We start from the raw sequence: 7496 nt of genomic DNA, 5'->3' as shown, positions 1-7496 counted from the left end.
GGATCCCCACCAATCCCGAGAACAGGGGTCCCGACAGTCCCTGCATAAGTGGAGTGGAGGTTTGGCATACACTTTGCTGCTTCAGGCATTTCAATGACCACACTGGAAATTGCTAAGTATTGGCACTTGGCAATCTCCGACAGTGTCATTGGTGGTCTGTCATACCCAGACACCTCTCGCGACAGCTTATCTCCTCTCGGGTAGATATTCCATGCCCGAACCATTTTTTCCTCCACGCTAACTCTCTTCAAATGAGTTGGAGGTGGCCGTATGCACCCTCTAATTGGCAGAGGTGGGTTTGGATGACTTTTTTTTTTTTTTTTTCGTATGGGGTGTTTAGACCTTATTCACACTATGGAATCTGTACTGATTCCACAGCAAATCCAAAGCCTTCCATTGGCTGTTATGGAAATCCACACCCCATTGAAAAGTGTGAAATCCGCATGCAGATCCACAGTAAACTCGAGTGAGAATCTGGCTTTCTGCCATGAGTTTAGAGGCCGAATACCGGTGGAAAAATCTTTTGCAGATTCTACTATGCGACCGTCACTTAAGACTCCTCCTGCGCCGCTCCCTTATCTGGATTTACTTTCTGCTCAATTCTTGAACAACTGCTACCCCCATGACTTATCAGCACATGTGCAAGAAGGTAAGAAACCCTTTTGGGGTCTGTGGAACTGTAAAAGGGTCAGGCACACAGGGCGGGTCTGCTGCGGGTTTTCCATGTGATTTGATCTCAAGAACGAGACTCTTGTATCCTGCTTTCCTGTCCCTGTGGGGTCATTTCTCCAATCCGCAGTGACATGACTCTTAAGTGGAGCGCGGTCTGCACAAGCGTGATCAACGCTCCATTTCAATGGGGTTGACGGAAATACCCGAGCAGTATCTTTTGCATTCTCATTGAAAGGAAATGGAGTGCAGGTGCGCTTGCATGACTAGCACTCCAATTATTTTCCTCACTCCAAGGGGTGCAGTAAACCTGCAGTGAGGAGGACTCCTGCTCGAGATAGGCAGGAGTCTCAGCGGGGAGCCCCCCCACCAATCAGCAAGTTATCACCTAGCCTGTAGATGAGGCATATCTTGAAATTCTGCTCCCGCCTTTAATATGTGAAAGTTAAACAATAAAATATACCACAAAACTGAATACTACAGTATATTGTAGATGTGATCAAATGATCGTAAGTTCAAATCCCCTATGGGGACAAAACAGTAGTTCTCAACATTGGCGTTATTGCTCCCTAGAGGGCGTTTTTACTTCTCAAGGGGGGGGTGGAATGGAAAGGGGCAACAGGGGGGTGTTGGAATATAAAGGGGATGGTAGGGGGGCTTCTTTCTGTGTTTGCTTTGTTGTTTTTTTGTTTTTTTTTTAAAGTCTAGTAACTACATTTTTCTAAAAATTAGTAGTGATTCCTCGGTTTTTGTCGATAATCCGTCCGAAAACAATCGGTAAAAAATCCAAAACTGACAAAAACTAAGGCAATTATTTCCATATGAATCACTTCCATGTAATGGGAGTTGTGTGCAGCCTGCGTGCCTCTATCATATAATGTATGACTTTTATAACTCCATGACTCTGCTACAGATCAATCACACTTCATAACACTGGATAACATACAGCACAACCTAACCCGCTGTATTCCATAATGCCACTGATTGGCTGGAAACTTTCACTTGTGTGGGTCTCTGGGAGTTGTAGTCTTAGTGGATGTTAAATGTCTTTTCCGAACACTGATATAAACTACAACTCCCAGAGACCCACACAATTAAAGTTCCAGCTAATCAGCAGCATTATGGAATAAAGCGGGTTAGGTTGTTCTTTAGGTTATCCAGTGTGATTGATCTATAGCGGAGTCATGGAGTTATAAAAGTCATACATCATTATATGATAGAGCGACATAAGCAGTGCATGCTTGAGGCATACTTTATAAAGATGGCTGAGAAGAAGAAATGCCATCAATATTCAAATGAATACTTGAAATACAGATTCCTCCCTTCTACAAATGGACAGCTTCCCTTGTGCCTTGTTTGTGAAAAGGCATTTTCGAATGAAGCTATGAAGCCTTTGAAATTTAGTGATCACCTTGCAAAAAATGCATTCAAAGTAGGTAAGCCTATTTCATTTTTCCAAGGTTTAAAGGGGTTGTCCCGAGGCAGCAAGTGGGTCTATACACTTCTGCATGGCCATAATAATGCACTTTGTAATGTACATTGTGCATTAATTATGAGCCATACAGAAGTTATAAAAAGTTTTATACTTACCTGCTCCGTTGCTGGCGTCCTCGTCTCCATGGTGCCGACTAATTTTCGCCCTCCGATGGCCAAATTAGCCGCGCTTGCGCAGTCCGGGTCTTCTCCTCTTCTCTATGGGGCTCCGTGTAGCTCCGCCCCGTCACGTGCCGATTCCAGCCAATCAGGAGGCTGGAATCGGCAATGGACCGCACAGAAGCCCTGCGGTCCATGAAGACAGAGGATCCCGGCGGCCATCTTCAGCAGGTGAGTATGAAGACGCCGGACCGCCGGGATTCAGGTAAGCGCTGTGCGGGTGGTTTTTTTAACCCCTGCATCGGGGTTGTCTCGCGCCGAACGGGGGGGGGGGTTAAAAAAAAAAAAACCCGTTTCGGCGCGGGACATCTCCTTTAAAGTCAAAGTTTGAGAACCGCAGCACTGTAGGCAAGTTATTTGGAAAGCCTGCTCTTAATGCTGACAAAGGCCTCCTTGCTTCCTATAAAGTCTCTTTATTAATAGCGTAATGTAGCAAATCACATGGTATTGGGGAAACGCTTGTATTACCCGCAGGTAAAGAGATTATCAGTACTATGCTGGGGCCTGATGCCTGTTCCATGGGGAAATCGATTCCTTTGAGTAATGACCGTTTCAAGAAGGATTGACAAGATGGCTGCTGATGTGGATGAAGCGCTTTTGGACGTGTTAAAGAACACAGAATTTGTAATGCAAATTGATGAGTCAACAGTTAGACAATGAAGCATTGCTGCTAGCTGACGTTCATTTCATTAATCGGAATGAAGAGGTAGTGGAGGAACTGTTGTTTACCAGAAATTTAACCACTGACACGGAAGGCTCCTCTATATACAAGAGTGGAAGAATATTTCCAAGAAAGAAAACATCCTTTTAACAAATGTACTCGATTGTGCAACCGACGGAGCTGCATCTATGATTGGTCGATATCGCAGACTTATAGCCCATTTAAAATCTGCTCTATGTGGCATAATGGCAGTCCACTGTGTGATCCATCGGCAGCACCATGTTGCTAAACATTTATGTGAGTGATTGCATCATTCTCTGCACTATGTAATTAATGCTGTTAAGATTAAAGCGCACTCTTTGAACGAACGTCTTTTCCGCAAGCTCTAAAAACCATGAGGAAGCATTGGAACATCTACTCCTACACACTGAAGTGAGGTGGCTGTCAAGAGGAAAGTGCTTACGATGCTTCGACAAACTTTTTGACACAGTAGTCATGTTTCTTCAGCCGATTGACTCAAGCATTTGTGATGCAATCGAACCATGACGTCTTGACGTTGCCTATCTCGCTGACATATTTGACAAACTCAACGAGGTCAACAGAAAGCTACAAGGAGACAAAATGAATTTCATTAAGGCTAAAGGTATAATCTCTTCCTTCATTACCAAACTGGACCTTCATACCAATAACCTGAGCTGACACGAGCTCTGTCAGATTCCAAGTCTTCAAGAAATTGCACGTGAAGACTGAGACAAACTTCAAGTTGCAGACCTAGACTTTTTTTTCCTCACACCTCAAACAAGGCAAAGAAGATATGCAAATGAGGTTCCATGATATATGTACCCTTGAAATACCAACGTGGGTACTCAATCCATTTTCAGCTGACTTGCGGCTCTTTCACACGAGCGTATATCGGCCTGCCATTTCACGGTCAGCCGATATATGCTATGATCTTATGCATTGTATTCCAATGCATCAGATCCCATGGCCCTATTCCCGCTATGTAAAAGCACCTGGCCGGACGTTTTTACATGGGGCTGGAACTATCTTTTGGGCCGGCTCTTATTGGAGCCAATGACAGCGGTTGGCGGTGGGAGGGAGTTTAGCAGCGTGACTGTTTGAACTCCCTCCCTCTTCTCTCCTCCCCTCCGACTGATTGTAATGGAAGGGGGCGAGATGGGGGCAGAGCTAGGTGCCACTCTGCCCGCCTCCTCCCATTGCTGGCTGCTGACAAGGGTCGGGCGGGAGCTTAACTCTGCCCCACCCCCTCCCATTGCAAACAGCCAGAGGAGGTCAACCGGCTAGGGGGAGAGAAGGGGCAACAGCATGTTGGCTTTGGCGTATATGCGCCAGGGCCCATGCCATCTGAACGAGGGCATAAACATTAGGTTTGTGAGCCCATTCACAAGTTTTTACACCTCAGATGGTAGCGTATATCAGCCAGCCGTGAAAGCAATGGCCGATTTATACACTCGTCTGAAAGAGCCCTCAGGAGAACTTCATCCCAGATTACGAGAGCAGTTGATCGACTTGAAACCCTATAATGTAGCCCAAGCACTTTTCCAACAATGTGGCTATGAAAGTTTTTGGGTGAAAGTGAAGAATTCCTATCCTATCCTGTGGCGGGAAGTTAAGTTGCTCATGTTAGCTTTCCCATCTATGTACTTAGTGGAGAGGGGCTTCAGCAGCTCCTGACAGAAGTGAGAAACAAACTACAGATATGGGGTGACTTGAGACTGCGGGTGATGAAGATAGAACCAAATATCGCAAAATTGGCATCCGCTCATCAGGCCCAAGGCAGCCATTAATGACGGGGGGGGGGGGGGGGGGGGGGGGACTGGACTAAAAGAACGTAATCAGTTTTAAAAATACAAATGTTAAAATTCAACATTTCTTTTCCCATTATTTCCACAAAACCATCTAAACATATTTTTTTTTTAAAGCCCACGCTAGGTATTGCATTATTTATTTATTTTTTAGGATTCATTTTCTTTATTGGAAAAGTAATCAACATTTTAATTATTACCAACCCTTTTATAGATTATTGTTTAGTGGTCAAGCAGTGCTGTGCTCATTGTGAACAGTCCACCAATGTCCTGATGTGAGAGCTACGGGGCCGAAAGATCCAGAGAAAGGCGGAAAAATCTCCCAGGGCGTTAATCCTTGGAGGGCAAAAATATTCCTTCCTGACCCCAGCTAGGTGATTGATTGTTACCATGGATTGCATCTGTGCTGCTGCATATTGTTGTACATAGAAGCTAAGGAGTGCTAATGCTACAAAGAAACACACCTAATACAACCTACTCCTAAGAGCTTACAAACAAAGGGGGCCCTTGATTGCCGTAGCCGCCAGGACGGGTGTTGGTGCTTTGAGGGAGGCCGCCTAAGGCAGACCCTAGCTGCCAAGACGAAGAGGGGGCCCCCAACGCTGCCGCCACCAAGGTTGGGGGCAGGTGCCCTGAGGGGGAAAGGCATTAGCTTCACCCGCAACCATGAAGGGGGTGGGGTGCCCCGAGGAGGACCTTTAGCTGTCCCCAACAAAAACAAGGACAGACATAGTAAGGTGGACCTATAGCTTGTTCTACCACCAAGATGGACCTCTAGATGTGGCGAACAGCTATCACCCTGGTTTGAATCTGTCTTGCTGTATATAGAAGCTCAGGAAAGCTGATGGTGTAAAGAAAGAAAGAAAGAAACATGCAGCTTATAATCAAGTAGGGACCTCTAGCAGCCCCCGCCACCTGGACAGAGGCGGACTCCCCAAGTAGAACCTTTAGCTCTTCCCTCCACCAAGGTGAGGCAGGCGCCCCAATGCAGACCTTTAGTTTTCCCCACCATCAACACGGGCACAGACCCTCCAAGGAGAACCTCTAGCTGCCCCTGACACCAAGACGTGGTGGACACCCCTCTCGATTCCTCCTTCAACAAGATTGGCAGGCACCCAAGGGGATCCTCTAGCCCCTCCCGGCACCAAGACGAGGGCGATCAATCCAAGGGCGACCTATAATAGCCCCACCACCAAGATGGACCTCTAAACGGCAATGAACCTTGATAAAATCTCTCCTGTTCCATATTCTTGTACTTGGAAACTTAGAAAATCTGATCCTCCAAAGAAACAAACATACACTAGGCTACTAAGCGCTTACAATGAAGGCATATTTCTATCTGCTCCTGCCACCAAGACGAGGAGCGGGTATCCCAAGGCGGATCTCTTGCTGCTCCTGCCACCAAGATGGGGGTGTCTGCTTCAAGGAGGTCCTCTAGCTGCCCTTGCCACCAAAATTAGGTTAGGCACCACAAATGGGATCTCTAGCTGTCCCTGCCACCAAGATGGACCTCTAAATGTGGCAAATAGCTATCACCTTGGATCGAATCTGGCCTGCTGCATGTTTCTATATATAGAAGCTCAGGAGTGCTGATGCTATAAAGAAAGAAAGATACACAACCTGCTATTAAGCTTACAATCAAGGCAGGGCTCTACCTGTCCCTGCCCCCATTAATGAGGGCGAGCGCTCCAAGGGTGATCTCTAGCTGCCCCTGCTACCGAATTGGGAGAGGGCACCCCAAACTGGACCTCTAGCTGCCTCCACCACCGAGACAGACTTCTAGCTGAGACCCGCCACCACAACGGAGGTGGTCGTCCTGAGAGGAACCTCTAGTTGCCTCTTGTCACCAAAAGGAGGGCAGGCGTCCCAATGGGGACCTCTAGCTGCCCCCGTTGCCAAAATGAGGGCAGAGACCCCAAAGGGTAGTTATAGATGTGGCGAATGGGTATCACCCTGGATTGGATCTGTCCTGGTGCATATTGTTGTGTATAGAAGCTTAGGAGAGCTGATACTACACAGAAAGAAACATATACAACCTGCTTCTAGCTGCCCATGCAACTGACATGTCGACGGACAGCTCTAGGGGGACCACTAGCTGCCCCTTCCACCAAGACGGACCTCTAGTTGCTCCTGCCACCAAAATGGGAATGGGCCCCCCAAGGGGGACCTCTAGCTGCCCCTTCCACCAAGATAGTGCCGAGCGCTGTAAGGAGAACCTTTAGCTGCTACTGTCACCAAGACGGATCTCTATTTGCTCCTGCCACCAAATCGGGGGTGGGTGCCCCATAGGGAACCTCTTGCTGCTTCTACCACCAGGGCGGGTGCTGCAAAGGGGACCTCTAGCTGCCCCCGCCACCAAGACGGGAGTGAGCTTCCCCAGGGGGAACCTCCAGCTGTCCCCCACCACCATAGCAGAGGCAGATGCCCCAAGGGGGATCTCTGGTTCTCCCTGCCACCAAGATGAGGGCAGGCGTCCCAAGGGGGAACTCTAGCTGCCCTGGCACCAAGACAAAGGCTGGCACCTCTAGGCAGTCCTGTAGCTGCCCCTCACTATGACAACGGGGCCAGAAGCCCCAAGGGGGACTGCTAGCTTTCCCCGCCACCAAGACAAGGACAGTGACTCTAAGGGGGACTGCTAGCTGTCCCTGCCACCAAGATAGATTTCTAGATATTCCGAACAGCTATCA

This window comes from Eleutherodactylus coqui, chromosome 4 (assembly GCF_035609145.1).
Source record: "Eleutherodactylus coqui strain aEleCoq1 chromosome 4, aEleCoq1.hap1, whole genome shotgun sequence".
NCBI classification, from domain to species: Eukaryota; Metazoa; Chordata; class Amphibia; order Anura; family Eleutherodactylidae; genus Eleutherodactylus; species Eleutherodactylus coqui.
This window is presented reverse-complemented; position numbering follows the sequence as displayed.